The following is a 5,016-nucleotide window of genomic DNA, read 5'->3' on the forward strand; positions in this document are numbered from 1 at the left end:
GGTAGTCCAACCAAACCTAAAATTTGTCCTTAAAAAAATCTGACACGATCCAAACCCAATTTTTTTAAAAAAACCCGACCCAATAGTTTGAATTAAATTTGTCCAAATATGATTTGAATCAAACATCAATCTAGTTTTAATCTGGTAATTAAATTAAATCAATGAATATTTCATTTTTATTATTATATTTTTTAGTAAAATGATAGTGAATAAAAAATAGGTTTAGTAGGGCCCTAGTAAATATTAAAATATGATTTTTATTATTATATTACAAAACGCCACGTGTAGTCTACTAGGGCCTGGGGAAATAAAACTGAAAAAGGGTTAGTCCACTAATTGTTGTTTCCAACATGACTAAATATTTTATTATTTTTTTGATATATTTAGTAATTGTTGGTAGGTTTAGTAGTACCCATATAAAACTCCACGAGTCACCTTCGGAAACGAATCATAATGGCAATTTTGGTAGAAGAAGCAATGGTGTAATTTTCCACTTTTAATTTAAATGTGTAATAAATTAAAATATGCAATTGACGACAGTTGACGAGGTGGAGAGTGTTTTAATTCCATAAATTTCCACTACACCAAAATCAAACATAAAGTTATGGTCTTCGTGCATTTAACCTGTCACTCTATAAAAGAACCAAAACTCCACAATCTTTACCACCGGCACCGACCCATCTCTCTTCTTCTGTATTCATCGCCTCCGCCGGATATCGCTTTAAGCTTTCAGTTTCTCGCGGTTTATTTCGATGGCGGCCGGCCTATCCGCCGCCGTAACCCCTAAACCATTCCGTTCGTTACTTTCCTCACACCATAGACCGAACCCAACGCCGGTTTTCAGTCCTTTACTTCACCACCAAAGGATAGCACACGGCGCTCGAAGGAAGACAAGTTCGTTGTCCGTTTCCTTTGTGTTGGGAGAACAAAAACACAGTGAACCCCAGATCGTAAACCGCGAAGAAGAAAGGTCCGTGGATGTTGGGAACCCGAACATCGACCCGCGGATCTTAATACCCGCCCATGTGGCGGAGAAATTGGCTAGGAAAAGATCCGAAAGGTTCACTTACCTCGTCGCTGCTGTCATGTCCCACTTTTGCCGTCTCAAATGGAGGTTCATCACACGACAACCTCTGACCGTGTTGTTCTTTTAATGTTTGTAAAGGGCGGAGAGGTGCCTATTTCTGAAATGTTGGGTACATTTGCTTTATCAGTTGGCGCTGCTGTAAGTTGGATTCATATTTGCTCATAAACTCTCTTCGCCTCAACCGTATCGAATCTGAAACCGGGTTTGTTTTTCAGGTGGGCATGGAGTTTTGGGCTAGATGGGCGCACCAAGCTCTCTGGCATGCGTCGTTGTGGCATATGCACGAGGTATTTCTTTATTTATTTCTTTCTTTTCCAATAGTGACATTAACGTAGACTATATCTGGAATCAAACCGAGTCGTAATCTTTTTCTTTATTTCTCCGGTAGTCTCATCACCGGCCAAGAGAAGGTGCGTTCGAGCTAAACGATGTATTCGCCATTATCAACGCTGTCCCAGCCATTGGTCTTCTGTCTTATGGTTTCTTCAACAAAGGGCTTGCGCCCGGTCTATGTTTTGGTGCTGTAGGTCTCTCTTCTCCGATTTTGATATTCGGGTTTCTTCAACTTAGTTCATGCATAATATTATTTCTTTTCTCCATCGTTATCTTTCTCGATCTTCATAATATATATTGTTCCTTAATTAACGGTTTGTAATCCTACTTTAACTAATTGGGATTAGCAACATCTTTGTCTGCATGTTTAATCTTAGGAATAAAGTTACACAAATACCCCTCTTCTAACATAAAATTATATTTTTAATAAATTATAACTATATTCATAAATAATGTTTTTTTTAATTGGGTGCAGGGACTTGGGATTACCGTGTTCGGAATGGCTTACATGTTCGTCCACGATGGTCTCGTGCATAAGAGATTCCAAGTAGGGCCTATTGCCAACGTTCCCTACTTCAGGAAGGTTGCTGCGGCTCACCAGGTTAATTGATTTTGCACTACACTATAAACATTCTTATTATTATAAATAAATAAATAAACCAATTTATTTGAAATTTTCTTTTAGCTCTGACCTAATTTATTTCATGTTTGGCATCTTCAGCTCCATCATTCAGAAAAATTCCAAGGTGTCCCATATGGGCTGTTTCTAGGACCCAAGGTGACTTAACTGTCTAAATCTCTTATTTAGTTATCTTTAAATTATTAATAACACATCACCAAATTATTTTGATATCGCATGGATTATACTTTACCAATGTATTAAATATAAACTCGTTTTTCGTATGGGTGTTTGATGTGGGGCACAGGAATTGGAGGAAGTAGGAGGACTTGAAGAACTGGAGAAAGAAATCAACAGGAGAATCAAATCAAGCAAAACAGTCCATGAATCACAATAGAATTATACTGGGAAATGGGAAATGATTTTGGTTTTATCACTCTTGTTTTCATACTAGCCACTAGGAGGATCACGTGTATAAGTATTCTTTTCTTTTCTTTTGCCATGAAATACCACTTTAATGAATTTTAAAAAGTTTGTAGGATCATGTTCATTTTTTGGTTTAAACTAAATTAACTAGTTGGTCAAAATTTAATTCATGGCAAACCTAAATTAAAGAAAAATTCGATTTTTAAAATATATATGTTCATTGTTCGAATTAGTCAAATTTTATTTAATTCGATTAATGCTTTTAAAAAAATAAGATTTGATTAACATATATAATGAAAAATTCGATTAATTTGATTCGACTAATTTAATTCAGCCATGGATTAAATTAACCATTGAGTACTCTACTATTGACCAATTGTAACATCCCGTCAAAAGATTAGAAATCATAATTTAACTAAGAAAATCGGATCAATCGAATGTTTTAGTTATGTCAATGATTAGAGATGGGTATAGGTGAGATTGGGTCGAATTTTCGACCAACCTGATTCAACCCAAAATTTTTACACTCTTCACCTAAAATCCGACCCTACTTGAGTTTAGGGTAATTTTATCTGACTCAAAACTCATCTGACTTTTGAGATAAAACTTGACCTTAACTCCAGCTCAACCCGAAATAATATAAGATTATTAATTTTATTCAATAAAATAAGGACTTAATTGAAAATAAATAATATAAAAATATGTATTATTGTAATTATCCCTATATATGAAGATATAATTATATTATTTTCAGATCAAATCAGATATTTTTTATTTTAAACCCGATATAATCCGAACCTCATTTTTAATGAAAAACTCGACTTAATCGAGTGGGGATTGGTCGAAATCTGTTATTCAGGTCCCGTATCCGTCCCTAAATGAGATGGGATTGGTCTGAGCCGAAAGATATTAGAAAAGGATAGTAGCCTTTTAATTATCTAATTAATAACTTTGCGATTGGATTAATGTATACTAATCCATGAGTATGGAAAGTATAAACTCTACCTAACTGTTTTAAGTATTTATGTTCATATTTTCACTTATTTAATTTTATATTTATATAATTACCAATAAATTAATAAATTATTTTTAAATAATAATAATATTTATTCAAGATGGTACTTTTCAATGATGTTATTAATCACGTCGCATTAAGTACTTTCTGTCTTTGACCAAGTTGTCAACAAGGGTTAGGCCTCGCTTTAGAATTTAATAAAAAACGAATTTGATATATGAATATTTTGTAAAAATATTAAAATATTTTACAGAAAAACGTATTTACTATATAAATATTATTTTAAGAATTTAATTTTAACTATAATAGAATTTCTTATACTTTTTATAGATATTTTTTGTAGTTTAGATTTTAAAAATAATGAAAATTTATGATTGAATCATTATTATCTAAATTCGATTATGATTATAATTAAATTTATTATAAATGAATTAATGATTTTGACTTCCACAATATTCAAATTGTTTAATTATGTTAGAATTATCACCTTGGATACTGTATGGAATAAATCAACTCTCACTATTTTTTTTATAAAAATTACTAATTTTATTCAAAATAGAAAATATCTTAAATTATAATAAAAAATTATAACTATAATCGAAATTAAGTATATAATTAAGACAATTTTCTATAATCATTAAAACAGAACTAGCAACTTAAAATCACATAAGGACCATACAAGGAAAAATTAAAACCTAATAAAAAAAACTTTAACAAAGATAGATACAAACAAATTTTATCACATCGGCAAACGAACCACAAAAGGGATTAAGCTACTGAAAGACCACTGACAAACTGTAAATCAGACTCGAGCAACGTAAAAAAATATTCATAAACGCATAACATATATCAAAATCCAATCTGATTGTCCAAAGCAGGGAAGATCAACACTATAAAAAATAAGCGTCATCTTGATCTGTCGTTGCGATGTCAAATTAACCCTTAGAAAAAGATAAGTGACAACAACGACCAAACGACTGAAAAACTTATCGAAAGACAGAAGAAAATGTGACATACATACAGACTTATTGAAAATAAAAAATAAAGATGTAATAAAAAATAAAGGACAATAAAAAATATCAACGATTGACAACCAATATTAAAATTAGTGTTGTCGTCTATCAAAAAAAAAATAAACCACTTACCGAAAGAAAACTACTCTCACTGTATTTAAATTCTCGATTTTTCTTTATTGGTAATAGTTCTATTTATACTTAATGTTGAAAATTAAACCAACTTTCGGTGGAAAGTTGGATTTAATTAATCCACCGAATGGCAAATGTCAAAAAGGGTGGCTTTGTGTTGAAAATTAATAATGGTAAAAATGCACTTTTAGTCATTGCAATTTAGGGTATTTACAAATTAGTCCTTAAGCTTCAACTATAAATACCCTAGCTCATTTAGCTTCAAAACCATCCCAAAGCATTATAGCTTTCTTCCAATACTAGAGAAAATTTAGAGAGTTTCTTGAGAGTTATTTTCTCCTTTTAATCAAGAGAGAATTATCATTATTTTCTCCTTGGTAGATCGAGAGAG

At 31.8% G+C, this 5,016-nt stretch overlaps 1 pseudogene; it reads left to right on the top strand.

Annotated features, from left to right (window-relative positions):
* Positions 1-665: 665 nt before the first annotated feature.
* On the top strand, positions 666-2,580 carry LOC120117808 (annotated as a pseudogene).
* Positions 2,581-5,016: the final 2,436 nt, after the last annotated feature.

This window comes from Hibiscus syriacus, unplaced genomic scaffold (assembly GCF_006381635.1).
Source record: "Hibiscus syriacus cultivar Baekdansim isolate YM2019G1 unplaced genomic scaffold, ASM638163v2 tig00000916_pilon, whole genome shotgun sequence".
Taxonomy (NCBI): Eukaryota; Viridiplantae; Streptophyta; class Magnoliopsida; order Malvales; family Malvaceae; genus Hibiscus; species Hibiscus syriacus.